Source organism: Drosophila mojavensis, unplaced genomic scaffold (genome assembly GCF_018153725.1).
Source record: "Drosophila mojavensis isolate 15081-1352.22 unplaced genomic scaffold, ASM1815372v1 contig_136, whole genome shotgun sequence".
Taxonomy (NCBI): domain Eukaryota; kingdom Metazoa; phylum Arthropoda; class Insecta; order Diptera; family Drosophilidae; genus Drosophila; species Drosophila mojavensis.
In genome coordinates, this window is record NW_025318667.1 from 8717169 (window position 1) to 8735708 (window position 18540).

General features: G+C 40.3%; 1 long non-coding RNA gene across 1 annotated transcript; it reads right to left on the reverse strand.

Annotated features, from left to right (window-relative positions):
* Nucleotides 1–8491: 8491 nt before the first annotated feature.
* LOC26527456 lies at nucleotides 8492–8998 on the reverse strand. The gene is made up of 2 exons (XR_001449000.3): nucleotides 8855–8998; nucleotides 8492–8770 (listed from the first exon to the last, which is right to left on the reverse strand). It is a non-coding gene; the product is annotated as an uncharacterized LOC26527456 (long non-coding RNA).
* Nucleotides 8999–18540: the final 9542 nt, after the last annotated feature.

Sequence of the window (18540 nt, forward strand, 5' to 3'; positions counted from 1 at the left end):
GTATTCATCAAACTTTTATTCGACTGTGGAACTACATCAGTTATCAATCAGACAATTATTAGTCTATATAAGCCATTAATTTGACAATTCATCTGTAATATATCAGCTTTTCAGCACTCATTCTTCACTCTTTCATCCAGCCATACAAAAGTCATGAGTCATCACTGATATCCCTGTCATTAGTCATCAGTCATCAGCCATAAATTATAAATCATTAGTCATTAGTCATTGTCATTAGTCATTATTTATTAGTCATTGGTCATTAGTCATTAGTCATTAGTCATTAGTCATTGTCATTAGTCATTATTTATTAGTCATTGGTCATTAGTCATAAGTCATTAGTCATTAGTCATTAGTCATTAGTCATTAGTCATTAGTCATTAGTCATTAGTCATTAGTCATTAGTCATTAGTCATTAGTCATTAGTCATTAGTCACTAGTCATTAGTCATTAGTCATTAGTCATTAGTCATTAGTCATTAGCCATTATTCATTAGCCATTATTCATTAGTCATTAGTCATTAGGCATTATTTATTAGTCATTAGGCATTAGCCATTATTCATTATTTATTAGTCATTAGTCATTAGTCATTAGCTATTTGTCATGTGTCATTTGTCATAAGTCATTCAGTCATTCACTCATTCACTAATTCATCATTCATCAGTCATCACTCATCATTTATTGTCACATAGATTAATTATTTGTGCAGCATTAATTCGCAGACATTTGGAATGCTCCTGGCATATTCAGCTGCTCCGCTGATAGCGTCTATAATCGCATCTCCCCAACATTAAACCCATTTCTCGCCCCAACGAACGTTCCCGTCCCCGTTCTAACTAATTTTTGCAGTAGCTTCAAGCGAGTTGATTGACGTCAAAATTTGGGCCAATTGCTGGAATTATCATGGCCGGAATTGTCATTGGATTGTCGGTGGCTCTTTGACATGCACTCATCATTAGCAATGGATGCGGCGGCATCGCTTGACGCATAAATTAAGCAGCTTGCAGCTCGCAGCAGACGCCGCACGCGGGGCAAGGGGCGGGCCGAATATGACAAGAGCAATGGAAAAAATGGAGGGAGCTCAAGTTGCACTTAATTAACTGCAATAAGAAACAGAAATGAACTGCAGACAAAGGCGCAGAGCGCACATGATTAACATAATGAAGATGCTGATGGAGAATGATGAGAATTGCAAGCGCAACAGATGCGAGATGGGGGCGTGGCACTGGAGTTGGCATCGCTGTAAGCAAAGTTCGCCTGCGCAACAGAGTCGCATAATTCGTGGAGCTAATTTTGGCTCGTTAGTTGGGGACGTGACGGGACGCCGGGCCACGATGCCATAATAATTGCGTTAATAATTGCTAATGGGGCCCAATCAGTTGCGCCATCATGTTGCACAGCAAATGTTGCCAAGCTCGAGCGGCAACAAATGTTGCCAGCACGCTGCGCTGCCCAATTGGCAGAGCGTTTCGTGTTGCCTTCGTCCTCGGCGCCGCTCGTTCGACGTCGGCGTCGGTGTCGGCTCCTGTGGCAGGACATCCGCTGTGCAACCAGTGCTCGTTGCAGCGCCAAACAAGCAAGTGGCAAGTGGCAAGCACACCCGAAATTCACCAAGCAGCAACATACGCCTTCTGCCCCTCCCAGCCACCTATCTCTCCTCCTCTATGTCTCTCTGTCTTGCTACGCCTCGCTTACATATTCATATCCAGTTTCAGTGTCAATTGCAGTTTTCAATTTCGCCGTTGCTTGCCAATCCCCCTGCCACGCTCCCCGCATGCCACCCGCCACACCCCTGCGAAGGTGCTACAAACCAAGTTGCAAGTTAAACGCGCTGCAAAAATTTCAAGTATTTCCGGCTGTATCTATGGCCGTTGAGCAAGCAGAAGAAGCAGCAGGAGCAGCAGCAACAGCAGCAGCAGCAGCAGCAGGAGCAGGCAATACAAACGGCCTCCTTTGCATTCCGCGCATTTCTCGGCACGCAAAGCGCAAATGCGGGTGGCAGCTATCGCAAACAAAAATACCCCGAAAACTGCCAGAAGAAGAAGAAGAACCAGCAGCAAAAGTACTAGAATTCAAAAGACAACAATGTCAAAATGCAGGACTATCAGATACCCTGTACGTGGCTAGGACTTGCAATGCAGGCTGAAACTAAAAAGATATAATGTCTACAGATAATCCAAGCGTAGATGATCGTACAGTCAGCCATAGATATCACAGGGTGTGGATGTATATTATATAAATATTCTACTTGGGAAGGAAGAAGTAAAAGCAGTCGAGTTGCACTAGTTCTAGATCTAGAAATAGATATGTGTGAAATTGTCTTTATCTATGCTAAAGCTAAATACCCTACCTATAGGTACATCAAAGGGTAAACAGACAACAGGAGAAAAAAAAGAAACAACAACAACAAAGAAGAAAAGCAACGCAACCCAAAACCAGCAAGAGAAACAAGCTCAAACAAGGCTCAACTTAACCTTTAACCAGAGAAAAACTGAGTAACAGATGAAGAGAGGGCACTGAGGTGCCCAATGGGGCAACTGCAGCCACCTCCAATCACCTCTACCTGTGGCTCATTCGCCCAGACGGGCCTACCGCTCCACTTGCGCCCACTGAACAACTACGAAAGCGCCCAAAAACAGAAAACAGTCGAGCAAAAATTTCCAGCTCGAATGTTGTATAAGCTTCTGACATTGAAATCTCCAAGTTATATACGCACATACAAGAAACATCTTATGTATAGATGAATAGATATATGTAAATGTAGATATAGATATACATACTTAGATAAGATATTAGATATTAAAGATATATAGATATTTAGATATTAAAGATACATAGATATGCAAATGCAAAGATACATTTGTATCTATATATTAAGATAGACATGTATCTTAGTACAAGTATACGTATAGATATATCTATAAAGATACAGATACATATGTATCTAGATAAATCCTAGTCAATCGACTACTTAAAGCTGTACAAAATCTTTGCTATAACACATTCACATTATATTTCAACTTGATCTAATCTAGTATGAAATGCTGAAACGGTATTCGCGAAGAGTGAAATCGGCGCTAGCTTGACATCAAGTGAATGCATTCAAGGACTTCAATGTCTGGCGAATGGTTAATCAAATCAAACGAAGCGCAGTCAACAGACTTTGTATAGCTAGTGAAACGCAGGCCGGCAACTATCCATACAAGAAGAGCCAACTGCATGAAAGAATGAGACAGAGCGGGCGAGAGAGAAAGAGCGAGTAGGAGCGAGACAACAACTGGAGGCCACTTTGGCAATTTAAACTGAAAGTAATTCCACTAAAATGTTTTAACAAATTCAAATACAAATGGCCCAAAAGGGAGTCGCGCGAAGGGACGACTAGACACACGGATGCGGATATGCTGCCCGACTGCCTCAGGTTGCTGCTGCCGCCGCCGTCGCCGCCGCCGCGGCAGGTGAGGCCCAGACAAAGGCCGAGCCCGGCGCAGCGTCCTCTGTTTACCCCATCGTCTGAGCAAGCAGAACAAAATTTGAAAGTGAAATCAAACAATGCGAAAATAACTTGAAAACAATGTCAAGTATTTCTCGACTTCTTTTCGTTATCTTTATCTTTGTGTTTTTGATTGCTACAGATCTGTGTATATGCAGGTATATATATATATGTATAGCAAAAGTTGAACACAAATCAAAGAAAAGATTGGGACTTCGATATGCTCAGCTCAGACAAAAGTGTAAAATCTTACTTGACGTAAGTCTCAGATTGTAAGGTTATGAGGTGCAAAGACATCGATAGTGATGGTAATTAGTTGATTAATATTAATAGTGAAGTAAGTAGTATAGTAGAATATAGTAGTATAGTGTGATGATAAACACTCGATAGTCTCAAGAACAAAAGCGAGGAGAGAAATAAAAGAAATATGAGTAAAATCTTTTAATGTGTTTCATTTTATACATCTATAGATACGTCTATAGATACATTTATCGATATGTGTATATATATGTATATGTATATGATATATGTATACGTATATACTATCCAATCTAAAGCATATAGTTCCTTTCTTTATATCCTAAACTAGTCATGGGATCACAGAGCAAAAGCTGAATTCCTTGGGACTTTTGGTGCTTTTGAGGCTGTCTAAGGAATTAGACATAGAGCCATTTGCAGATACATACATACATACAGTAAAATCCAGTTATGGCGACTTCACTTATAGCATCTGCATCGTTATTGAATTATTAAAATTCTGGTCCTCAGACAAACTTATAGCGTCTTCCGGCTATAACGACGGTCCCTTGAGATTCGTTATAACCGGACTCTACTATACATACACTACTATACCTATATATATATATATATATATAGACAAAAACAAGTTTTATAGCTCAATTCGAGTCAAGTCTCTTAAAGCTCAGCTCGAGCAAACAATTGATGGAATTAGTATTACATAAATTATTATTATAGAATCTAATTTACCATTCAATAATTTATATGGGAAATTCCTATATAGTCTATCCATATAGCGTGCCTAGCATCGACTCCCATTTTCATACACTTTCTTTCGCTGCGTGTAAACGCATTTTGATTTTTGTTTTGACAGCGCTCAAAGACGCGCGTCTTTTTATTGGCTCGAGCTTGGCTTGTTGCAGCTGTCGTTGCCCTCATTGTTGTTGTTGTTGTTGTTGTTGTTGTTGTAACCGCAACAGTTGCGGCGACACTTTTGTCGCTTTGTAGCGGCAAAGGACACTCAAGTCAAGTGCAACCGAGAAGCAACTGTCGAGACGGTTGAGGCAGCATGCCAGCTGTGAGCTGGGAAACGTAAACGTTGATTCCATTCAGCGTTTCAGCGTGCTGTCAACACGCAGGTAAGTTGTGGATGTGGCATAGCAGATGATATACCTTAGTTGGCCCCAGCCGTGGCCCTGCTCTCGGTCCTGGCCGGAACGGAAAGTTAGCTCAAGCAGCTGCCAAGTGACTTGAAAGTACTTGAGCGCATCCTTAAGCAGGATATCAACTGGCAAAAGCGCTGCGAGCATCGCATCAGTTCCAGTTGTAGTTGTAGTTGTTGTCGTTGTGGCTGTAACAACAACAAACACTCACAGCAGGAGCTAGAGGCGATGGTAGAAGCAGAGGCGGCAGCAAAGCCGAAGACGTTAGCTGACGCAGGGGCTGGGCAAAAGGCGCAAATCTCAGTGACATTGTCAAAGAGCCAAGCACAAAACACATACACAGGAAGAGAGAGAGAGAGACATAGAGAATAGGTTCGCATTCTGGACGCACCCGCTAGCCGCTGTTAGGCCCCCCTACTCCCTCATTTGGCACGCCGCCCCTGCGCCCGGCTCGCGACCGCGTTGGCAGCACGTTGTGGCCTTTTATTAGATACGTGCTGTATCTCTGTTTACCAAGTTTGATGGTGTTAATGCCTTTTGTTCTTGTTGCTCCGATATACATCTATGTCAACCAGACACACTGCCACATGCCACATGCCGCATGCCGCATGCCACTTGCCTTGCGGCCAAGCGAGAGAGCTCTGCTAGCATCGTTCCAACTCGAATACATTGAGCGAGGGGATAGTGGGCTAGACAGGGGAGTGGGGAGGTCGACGGCATCAAAAGTGCAGCGTATGTGCTTTTGACAGGGGCGTGGGTGGATTGCCTGTTGCCGGGAGCGGGGGCGTGGCAACCTTGGCTAGCCCAGAGCCCAAAAGGACTTTAGCGTTCGGCTTTAAGGTGAAGGAACGAAATGTGTATAAAAATGTAATTAAAATCTAACAAATAATCGACTATTTTCTAAATACCAACAACAACAACAGCAGATAAGCCTGTAGAACTATGGCAACAAATCGTACAACAACAACAACAACAACTGTCGCAACGCATTAAAAATGCAACGAGAATTGTGTTTGGGTTCCAATTGGAGGTCACGAGAGCCACATAATTTGACCGAAAACAGAGGCGTATAGCTGCTAGAAGAGGGATCGGGGGAACTGAAGATTGAAATAAGGAATATTAGTTACATCTGCAAATTTATATCTATATACATATAGTATTCCGGTGCGATTATCAAAGAGATCTGACGAGGCAGCGAAAGCCCCTCAGCATATGCAGCTGTCCATGAACAATCGCCCCACGGACAGCGGAGGACAGTGCAGTCCTCGTATCAATTCAACTTAACACGAACCAACCTGGTGCTAGTAGCTGTAATACCCTGTAGATACTAAGGGTTTTGCGAGATATAGATAGATATAAATATAGATATAGATATAGATATAGATATAGATATAGATATAGATATAGATATAGATATAGATATAGATATAGATATAGATATAGATATAGATATAGATATAGATATAGATATAGATATAGATATAGATATAGATATAGATATAGATATAGATATAGATATAGATATAGATATAGATATAGATATAGATATAGATATAGATATAGATATAGATATAGATATAGATATAGATATAGATATAGATATAGATATAGATATAGATATAGATATAGATATAGATATAGATATAGATATAGATATAGATATAGATATAGATATAGATATAGATATAGATATAGATATAGATCCAGATAACATGGTAGGGGATCTGCTAGTCGAGCATGCTCGCCTTCAGCATTCGTTGCAGTCTTTGCAGTCTTTGCTGCTGCTGGCTCATCCGCAACTGCAGCGGCAATCGCCCGAGCCGGAAATGCGCAAAACTAACGGATAATGGCAAATGGCGGCTGCAGCAGAGGCGTAGCTGAAGGGGTAGCAAAGGTGGGGCCAGCATCCGAAGGGGGGCGCAGGCAAGCAGCGCTTCAAATGGGGCGACACATTGAGAAAGTTAAAAGCCAAAATGAATAAGGGTACAGAGCAGGCAACGATAGAGAGAGAGAGAGAGAGAGAGAGAGAGAGAGAGAGAGAGCGGGAAAGAGAGAGAACGGGGCAAAGGCAACTTTGGCTGTTGCCACATAAACTGCGAATAAGGCTAAATGTCATGGTTATGTTTACATGCGGTGCAAATGCAACGGAAATGGCAGTTAAAACTTTTTGCGGACGCGCAATTAAAGCAAATTAATGCAAAATGCATGCAGTGGGGCAGTCGACGGTGGCTGATTTAGGGGCGTGGCAGCCTTGAGCTGATGCTGATTTGGATGGACGAAATGCGCGGACAGCAGCGACCGCAGTCGCGTTGCATGTGGCAGCAATCAGCAGAGCTGTAAATTATCAAACACGAAACGAATCATGCGGAATGCGGCAAGTGGCAAGCGGCATGTGACGACATTTTTACGGGGCGGTCTGTGGCAAGGGGCGTGGGGCGTGGGGCGTGGCACCTGACAAGCCAACAAGCAAGACATATGCAGAAATATGCAATGGACATGTGAGACGAGGCGAGTCAGCTGGGCAACAAATGTCTAAGCAGCTCAGGTGCCGCATGCCACAAACAGTTGCAGCTGCAATCGAAATGGGAAGCACGTCAATAAGCCAGGACACAATGTCAACCAGGTGAGCACAGGGAGACACATAGAAAGAGATAGAGCGTGGGAGAGGGTGAAATGGGGGCGGGGGTGGTCATTCGCACATGCAACATGCTGTGGCCGTGGCATGTGGCACGTGGCACGCACAGTGTACGTATTAAACGTTTCGGTGAGGACTCGACACGACTTGTCTTGACAGCAAACAAAAGCGAGAACGGGAGCGAGTGAGAGAGGGAGCGGGCGAGAGAGAGTGAGGTTGAGAGAGTCTTGAACAGGGCTTTAGCATTGGCTTTGTCTGCGGCTCTATTGACTTAATTGCTATTCTAAACATGTTGCACTTCATTGTTGCCACACGATGATGCCAGCGCCTGGCCAACAGTCAGCCATTTAAGGGCCACGCCTACACACACAGAGAGAGAGAGAGAGGAGAGAGAGTGAGAGGTGAGTGGGCAGAGAAATCTAGTCGAACGCCTTGTCACGTTGTGGTAATTAAATTATGTGCAGCTGCGGGAGGTCGCTGGAATGCTACACAGAAGGAAGCTGGGCAAAGCGACAGCTGGGTGGCAAGGAGGTGGCAGGAGGGCGGGTATATGGGTTTACCATTGGAGACATTGTGGCAAATTAAGTTTGTCTCTGGTGTGCAACATTGAAAGACCAAATACGCACTCAATTCAGGGACTGACAAATTCTGGAAACAGATGAAAACTAAAGCTGAGGATATTATCAAATAGAGTTGACAAAGGAATAGTTATATGAAATAGATATGCATACATAAATTATATGATTTATATTATCTATAATGAAACATAGTTTTCTGTTGAGTATGGGAGTATGACAGTGGGAGCTTGAGTTCGACTGAAAGCATCTACATTAGAGAGGTTCTTCTAAAGACGATCATATCATTACCAGAATACTAATAAATCTATTTGTATAAAACCTATATAAACCACCGATCTGCTCTATTTTCACATAGAAAATGGCTGTCTATATATGAGAATTTCCAAAATATAATGAAATCATTCCTTAGCTCATATGGAACTACTAATTATTCTGCTCTATATAAACTATATATATGATTTACATTATATAGAAAACATTCTATTTTGCGTTTTCAGCAGAATGTTTACATGTTTTTGCATTCACAGATATCTTTCATCTTACATTTTTCCAGATCGAAGCTCCATATCATAAGACTTTGATTGATAAGATTTTGATGTCGGTTATGTTGATCTCTTCTTACAAGGCTTTTCCTAAGCTGATTTGAAAATCATTATCCCTAATGAGTCTGAGGACAGGAAAATAACGTTAAAATTAGAGCTAACTAAAAATGATATGGATAGTGTATGAACTCCTACATTTGTAGACATACCCAACCAAGCGAATCGATCTGTCCATCCATTTGCTATTGCTCCACATCTGCTCGAGTTCTCCTTTGACTTCACATAGATTTCATCCGATTCGAAAGTTATTTTTTGCGTCCCTGGTTGGACAGTTGGAGATGCTGCTGCTGCTGCTGCCTGCACAACAATTAGAATGGTAAACTTTTATGGGCGAGCGTCCAGTGTTTTGCTTTATTATCTTGAATCATTGTTTTGGTCTTTACCTTTGCCTCTACCGTTGCCTCTACCTTTGGCTTTGCCTTGGCTGTTGCTATTTGAGTTCAGCAAATTCAACAAAGATTGCAAATACGAGCAGTTAATATTTATTTATTTGCCATTTCTGCTGCACTTGCCACATGCCACATGCCTGCCGGTTGCTGCTGCTGCAACAGTTTGTTTGGATTTCAAACTCAGGCGTTTGCTGCGTTTTTCTTGCAAGTGCTCCCAGGTCTCGATACGCCTGGCCAATTTGCAGAGACCCTTTTAATCAGTTGGTGTGCCAAGGCCACAGAGCAGTCGACTGCATAAACAAATAAATTAATAAATAAGTATATATGGATATACATATATATGTAGGTACGAATTGTTAAACAAATACGCATATCAACAATTGTATTCAATTATGCATAACTAATTGCTTTTGCGGCGACTCCGACTCCAACTCTCATCAACAACTTCAGGGAAATTGGATTACGCCAACTTTTCCATTGTTTTCCTTTTGGGCTAATCCAATTGGGCAAAGTTAAAGCCGGAATGAAGAGGCCATTTGCTGAAATATAATGATATAATCGATTGAGGGTTTGTAAGAGATATAATAAAGACTTCATTTAATGAGAATTTAATAATTTTTCCTAAATCTGAAACCAATATTTCACTTATAATACTCAAATTTCCATAAACTAGGTTTGCAATAGCACAGTTCTATAATATTTGATGGGGATTACTTGCAGGGGGGTAAATATGTTTGATCGAACCACCTGAAGACTTTGAGAGTAGAATAGTCAACGCATTGCTATGAAATGGATCTTGTTTACTCTTTATGGAGATCTCTTGTTTCTTTCAACTATAAGAGCTCTGAAATATTCTTCTCCTTTGTGGTCGATCTCTTCGATCCAGCTATTGAACGTTACTCTCAGAACTTACGCGTATTCATCCACATTGTGAATGACTCCATTTTCATTGTTTTAATAAAAGCACACACAAAATTCGTTTAGCATCTATTTTATTCACTTTCTGTATAAATTTTGTCATGAAGTTGCCAGATTGCAGATCTCTCCCCTTGATATCGTTTGTTAGAGAGAGACAACTACATATCGTAACTTTCTGTTAAAGCTAGGTATGAGACTGTTAATAATATAGCGATGGCAATGTTAGCAAAATGTTAGAGGTATTCCCATTGGCCTGCTGCAATTTATCTGCACATGAACTTAACTTTTTTCCTTAGTTGAATAAGTATTGTAAACATATGATCTATCCTTAACCTAGATTCAATTTGATATACTAGTTAATACATATATACATCTATGTATGTAGACTGGAAACGAAACTAAATTTCGGCGATTTTTTATTTCCCCTTTTGTCCATTGAATGCGGCATTTGTTATGGGTTCTTCATGGCGCTCGCGGCACTTTCTCATAATGTGTCCAGTTTTATTACATATTGAGAGCTTATTGTCAGGACCCACACGCACACGAACGCAAGAGCAATTTTTGTTAAAAATATATAATATATATAAATGGGAAAACTATTTGTGAAGCGAAGAAGCTCAGGAAATGCGAAGTCTGTATACACTTTTGCTATTTCTAACTCTAAGCACAATTTATTCAAATCTTAACTCGACTCTAAACTTACTTGAATCTCTTCAATGAATTCTACTTCTAGTTTCTTCCTGCTTTGCTTCTATTTCTTCTTCTTCTTCTTCTACAAATTGAAGTTACTTCCTAGAAATACCAATATTGAAAACTTCTTCAAGTTTTTTCCTTTTCAATGAATATCAGCTAAAAGTGCATGGACTCCCCCATTCAGGGTATATGAAGATAGTGAGAAAAGGCAACAGCAAAATACCCCAGAGCCCAATAAGGGATGATGGGAATTTTGCTAAGAATTTTTCATTTCCTTTTACGCTGCGTGTGTGTCAAGTGGGATTGGTTTTGGGAGGGGCCATAGATATTATTGCTGCGACCCAGCATCCCTACCTCTTGCCACTACGCAATCTCAATGCTGATGCTGTCCCATTCAGACGATTCAATATACATACATATATACATATATATATTTGAGTGTATATATCTTTAGCTGAGAAACGTTCGTACATCATTTATGTATTCGGTTTATTGTCATATGTGTGACAGCCAATGAAGTGTCCCACCAATGGACTGAGTTTCTGGCCACTTCAACTACAAATACTTCGAATGGGGGCGGATATTGCCAGCCACTTTAAGTTACACAGCATCGAATGGAAATCTTATGGGCCAGAGCTAATATGCAACGCATGGAGATATGCCACAGGCATCTTAAAAACAATATTTAATATAAATAGTGGAGTCCAAGCTGAGTTATATCCTTTGTTTAGGCACAAGTGCCATAAGGATTTGTATGGGAGAATAAATGCCGAATTTGAACAGTAAACAAAATTTTGACCAAGTTTGGCTTGAAGCAAACTTTTAAATAATACTAATATTTTTTTAAACTTAAATAAATAGAATAAAAAAGATTTGAAATCCCTCAAGATTTTTTTTGGAGATAAATTGAAAACATATACATTTTTCAAAAATGGTTTGAATATTAATTATTTTATTAACTTTAAAATTATTTTGGAAAATAAAAATTTGTCACATTTAAATATGGAACCAATACGAAAAAAACCTGAAATGAAAAATCAAACTTGAATCTTATATACTAAATTTATTCATTTATTATGTTCTGTATGTATTTTATATAATTTTAATGAATTGTTATCAGTTTTTTAAATATTTTTTTTCAAAATACATTGTATATATAAATATTTCGTTTTAATAAAAAAAAATATTTTGTAAGTATTTTTAATTATATAAATTTTGTATTTATCAATTTTATATATTTTTAAAAATTATAAATATTAAAATTTTTTTTATTTAATTTTTATGCGTTTTGTAATATATTGCTTAATAAAAATATTTTTTAAGATATTGGTTAATTGAAATGCTTATTCTGAAGGATATTTCTGAGCCGACCTATGCCAACTGAATAAGTCCTTCATTTTCGTATGATTATTGTTTAAGTATTATAAACTTAATTTGGTTACGTTTTTGGCCACAAACTTTGATTATCAAATCAAATCTGAACTTTAAAATGGTTTTTCGCACTTCGTGCCTCTGCCCGCCCACCCTGCTACCCTCCCTCGACTGGCTCACTGGCTGGCTGCTCATTCCCGTCCCTTGGCTCGGCTGGCAGCGTTTCCACTTTGGCTGTCATGTACAATAAATGAAATCAAAAAGGCAAAACCGATTACAAAACTTGTCAAAGTTGTTTGCCTGGCCGACAATCTACTGATAATTACTATCTGGGGAGCACTAACTTATAGCTGAAAGTCTTTGCCCGCACCACTGACCTGGCTGTCTGCATCGGCTCGGCGCTCCGCTGTCCCCTGTCCCCTGTCCCAGCCTTTGCATCCCTCTTGGCATTCAACTTGTGGATACTTTCTTGCGGCGTCTTGAACTTTGCTCAAATTCCCAAATACCCTAGCCAAAGAATACTCTGCCTAGCCTATGAATTGTGTAAGCCTAGCCGAACTGAGCTCACAGTGACGCTCTGTTGCTGTAATTTGGTAAATATACTTCTTTAAGCAGCAGCTGATGCATATTCCTAAAACAATTGAATTGCATCTTCATGACATGGAGATATTTTATGATATATCCATTCGAACTGCGCTTGAAATGAAGATCTTAAGCTGAAACTTGGCTTAGCCATCGTATGACATCTAGATATATACATACATATATGTACCTTCTAGCTGAAGTATTTGAGATCCTTTTCATCTATCTATTCATGAGCTAATTACGTTTTTGAATCCGATCCGCTAATCCAGATCTAATCGAAAAGAATTTCGAGCACAGATTTCTCCGTATTTTCGCTGCTCTGACTAGAGTATCTACTGTTCACATTCCGTCGTTAACTATTTAACTTTTATTTATTGTATTTTTCATCTGAAGTATAGAGGCATAGAGGCAAAGAAGAGCAGGTCTCTGGCAATCAGCGAATCGAAATCGAAAAGGCAAAACGTGTGTCAGCAGAAAACGGCGAAGCTGAGCTCAAGACGCGCGCAACACGATGCCTGTCAGAGCGCAAGAAAAAAAAAAGTGAAATGAGTAGAACCTAGCTGAGTGGGTAGACAAGTGCGAATGCTCTAATGAGCTATGCACGACGCGAGTATACCACGTTTTTCTAGCTGGACTAGACTTTTGTAACGAGCTATGCCCGACTATGCTCTGTTCTGCTCTGCTTTCCATGGCTCTTTCTCCTTAATATCTATCTATATCATGAGTTCTGCCTGATCATGAAATACTCCTTAATGTTCCCATGGTCTTTTATAATGAACTATGCTCGACTGTTATATACCCTGCTTTGTATTGCTTTCCTCGATAGTATTCGGTAGATATTTCAATTGAACTATGCATATCTATATATAAGTACATATATATTTATAAGTAGAGACTTACCAAAATGTATTGTCTCTGGACTGGACTGGATGTGAAGTACTCATTGGACGACAATAGTATTGATATATATATCATATATGATATATGTATCTTATATCATATATCCATATTTTATAGAGCATATATCATCTACATGCTATATAGATTTTAAAGAGTCTAAGAACAAAACCCATATACCCCTTTTGCCCAATGACTGCAGGGTATTCGAAATAGCAAATGAAACAGCAAAGTTGCTAACAGCAGGGCAAAGCTGCCACGCCCACTTCTATTTCTAAGGAAGCGTATACAGCTAAAGCTATATAAAGATATTTCTAAAGTAGATCTATATACACATGGAATGTAATCTAAAAATAAAAAGATTTTTGTTGTTGTGTATTTTGTTGCACTTATTTAACTTTTCATAACTCATCCAACTAATATTGCAATCTACGCGCCAAATATTTGTTGACAACACACACACACACACACACTCCAAAAAGAGGGGCGTGGCATGTGTGACAACATTGTTGACTTGTCTCAGAGAGAGTCTCAGTTGCGAATTCAGTCAAATATTACTTTGCAACTGTTGCAGGCGCTGTGCACTGAGTGGGCGGTGCTGCGCGAAGGGGGCGTGTAAGCGAGGCACGTTGGCTTAACGGTATTCGGTTGCAACTGGCAACGCAGCGCACACACTGCAACTGCGGACTAATTAAATATGATAAATATGAGACGAGCAACTTTTGCGGCGCGTGTCAACAGCTGAGATGAGGGATTTATCAGCTGAATATTCCTCTCCGGCTCGCTCTTTCGTTTCCTGACGCTCCTCCTCCTCCTCTTTTGTCTCCTGCTCGACAAACTTTAGCAGCTTATAAAATTGCATTTTAAGCTGCAACCAAATTTCGCTTACAACTATTTCTATGGCAGCGTAATTTGAGAAATCGAACAAATTACCCAGCCCTTAAGCAATTGGACTTTATGTTCTTAGCAGCTAATTAGGGAACAGGAGAGACAGGGTGCAGAGAGAGAAGCTTAGTTACAGGTATTTTAAGTAATTGACTTTAGTAAAACATGAAGTTCTCAATTAAGCATATAGATTACAGGAGTACAAATAGGCTATATCAAATAGGCAAACGGGAAGAGAGTAATGAGTTGAGAGTGAATACAAATAGGATGTAACGAGTGGGAAGTGGAGTACAGTTCGGAAAGTAGAATGTAACGAATGAATTAACAAATGTAGACTAAATAAGTAGCGACTGCAGCAAGTGAGTAAGTAGCGAGTAGGGAGTAACGAGTAGCGAGTAGTGAGTAGAGAGTAACGAAATATGAGGAGTGTATGACGACTAGAGTGTAGCGAGTGACGATTAGTGAGTAAGGAGAAGTGACTAGTGATTAGTCAGAAGTGAATAACTAGTAGTGTGTAGCGAATAGCAAGTAGGGAGTAACGAGTAGCGAGTAGAGCGTGGGGATGGATGAGTAGAGAGTGGTAAATAGCGAGTAGGGAATTGTGTACATCGAGTAGTGAGTGGTAAGTAGGGAGGAGAGAGTAGCGAGTAGCGAGTGTTAGTAGGTATGTATGAGGTAGAGAGTATTAAGTAAAGAGTGAAAAGAAGAAAATAGTGAGTAGAGAGTAGTCTTTAGTGAGTAGAAAGTAGCGAGTAGAAAATGGGGAAAAACAAATTGAAGATTAATGAGTAAAGACAAAAAAAAAAAAAAAAAAACAAGTATTCGGTAACCAAAAGCAAGTAGCGACTAATGAAAGGGAAATAGGGAAATGCGGGTAGCACATTATGACTAGCGAATATTTAATGGAGAATAACAAAGAGCAATTTTGCAGGAGAGCAGAGTGCTACGATTAGAAAGTAAAGAGTTGCCTACGAAGCACCAAGTAGAGTTATAAGAACGAGTGAGTAGCGAGAGTACAGAGAGGGAAATTGGGAGAAGCGAGCAGCCTGGCACCTAAAGTGAATCTCTAGTAATGCGTTTACATTTTATTCTATGCTCGTTGTTCATTGAGTAGCAAATAGAGCGTAAGGCAAGAGCTCTCAATTAATTACAACAAGAGAGAAGAGATGCAAGTACAAGGACATCGAATTACGACAAGAGAGAAGAGACGCAAGGATATTGACAAGTGAAAATCAATGACTGTTAAGTTAAGCAAAAGCATTTGCTACCCATCAATGTAAACAATTGTCCTTTTAAGTAAGGAAAACCTCTTATTACTGCTGCTCATCCAATTAATAAAGTTAAATCGTTACTTTAAAGAGATAGAGAGGGAAAGAGACAGAGAGAGTGTGCAACTGTATAACGAGTGCCTCTCTCAAATGCAAAAAGATGCAACTGCTCAGCTTGAATTGGCCTGATTAAAGCTCTAGACATCTATGAAGTCAATCAAAGCTCAGTTAACCCACATCAACGTCCCGCAGGCTCCACTCGTCGCTCCGCAGGCCAAGCAACGTGAGCCTAAATCGTATTAGGATCAAGATTTCAGTGACAGATCGTCACGTGCCACAATCTCGAGGGAACAAATCCTGCTGCCAATTAGCAAAAACTCAGACAAAGGAGAGGGATTGACGCTGGGCGAGACTCTGACAGGAATAGGTTCAAGGACAAGGCCATATGTGGCGCTATTTCGGGGTGTGGAATTCCAGGTTGTTCACTGTAGACCGAAAAATCGGCGACAGTTGTAGGCCTGGTCCAGCTGCCACGCCCCCTGCCCCATCATAGAGCCCTGCGTGTGGCCCCGGCCAGGCCAGGCAAGTTTTTCGATTATGTGCTCGTAAAAGTTGGCTCGTTTGTTGCTTTTGTTGTTGCGAGGGGCCACACAAATATCCTTTGTCCACAGACGAAAAACAAAAGCCACATGTTCCACCAGGGCCGGGGCCTGCATACATACACACGTATATGTATGGCAGGCTGAGTGGGTGGGTGGGTGGCTGGGTGAATGGGCGAGGGTAGCCAATGTCATAAACAAGTAATAAAAAAATATAAAAAGCTGCGAACGCGTCGCGCTGTGATTACCATGTGATCATCATCAAAACCAACAGCAGCAGAGACCCGCCTCCCTCCCCCTCGCACCACCAGCGCCACTCACGCTCCCCACTGTCATAAACCCGTCGTGCTCCCCGACCAACGGGCATTTACCATCTGCTACTTAACGGCCTTTGTTGTTGTCTCTGACTGCGTGCGCGTAGCCCCCACCCCGGAGAGGACTATGGAGGACGACAGCTTTTCGAGTTCGTAGAGCTTAGGATTGCCATAAACAGCTTTGTGGGAGTTTTGCCTTTGACTAGAGCTAGAACTAGGTCAAGTCCTGATCGGTAAATTAAGCAGATTGATTACGAACCAAAAATTGATTTTAACTGCCTGTTAAATGTGCCCGTCAACAAGTTGTTCTCAGAGTGGTGTTTTCTTAAGATTACATAAAATTGTGATACGTATAAAATTATATTTAAACTGAATGTTAAATGTGATAATCCTATGACTAGATGAACTATTCATAGCTAGAGCTGTCGTTGGGAATATTGAAATGAAAAGTTTAATAGGGTACATGTTAAGTGTGCTTGTCAAATGTAAAGTTTCATAAGGTACATGTTAAATGTGCTTGTCAAACTTTATGCAGGCAAGAATTAAATTTTGGAAAAAAGAAAATCTTTGCTTATATTTCTATGTATATTATAAACGAAAAGTTTTTTCAACTGCATGATAAATGTGCTTGTCAACTTTAACTAAGACATGAGACTGGATCTATATGCTGAAGTGCTACATATAAGTTTGATTACACATTAAATAAGTTGGTCAACTCTGCTAGAGGTAGAAATATGTTTTTTTTTTGAGCTGTTAGAGTTAGAGTTAGAGAGCTGATAAATTCAAAGGTGTTTTATCTGCATGATAAATGTGCCTGTTAGCTTGCACTGAGCCATGCGACTAGATCTACAGCTGAAATGTATCATATATATAGACAATACGAAGTTTTGTGCGGCTAGAGACCATGAGACTGAATCAACAAAAGGCAATTAACTTTACTAAAATTTAACTGCATGTCAAAGTGCTAGTCAAACTTGATAGAGCTAATAAAGTTCGTGCTTGCTGATATGATGAAAAGCTATTGAAACTACATGTTAAATGTTGCTGTCAACTTTAGCAGAGACAAGAATCTAATGAATCGAAAACTAAAACTGACAGCTCAATCGAGTGTTAGGTTCTAATATACCCTATAAGCTTATATTCGTAAGATAAGAAAAGATATAAAGCCAATATTGAGTATTGTGCTGTCAATTGCCTAAGCTCCTGGTAGAAAGAGGTTGATTTGGATAAGGCTTTAGTTCTTGGGAGTTCAATTATCGTATACCTATATCATATTTGTAGATTGTGCATCACTGCACTTTGTTCAACTGCTTACCTAACCTCACTTAATCCATAATCTTACCTTAACTTATCTAGCAAGACTGCAAGTCAAGTGTTCAGGTCTCACTCTATTCAGAGCATTTCGATAGCTTTGTTTAACTTCTGCCCTTATTTGTTGTCTTTTTTACAGGGTATATACCCTACACTGCACTGCAACAGAGATAGGGTAGATTTTCTCAAATTAAATTTCGGGCGATTTCAGTGCAACTTTAAGAAGGAACCTCGTCCCTGCTGAGGGTCCCAGCCAGAGCCAATTGCTTTGACCCTAAGTTGTTGTTTGTCTGTTTGTTATTGTTGTTGTTTGTTGCTGTTGCCGTTGTTGTTGTTGTTGTTGTTGCCTGATGGTACGCCAAGGCGAGCGAAGCTGTGAGGCAATGGGTTTATTGTTGTTCGTCTATTTTTGGCACGTTTTGTTTGTTCGTGCGCCATTTGCCTTGACTCCAATGGTGTCCATAGTGTACATACACACACGCACGCACACATACACATACATTACCAACACACATACACACACACACACACTCACATCCATGCCTCTTCCTCTGGTTCGCTGCAGCAGCTAAGGATGACAATTTATTGTGCGCTTGAGGTTTCAT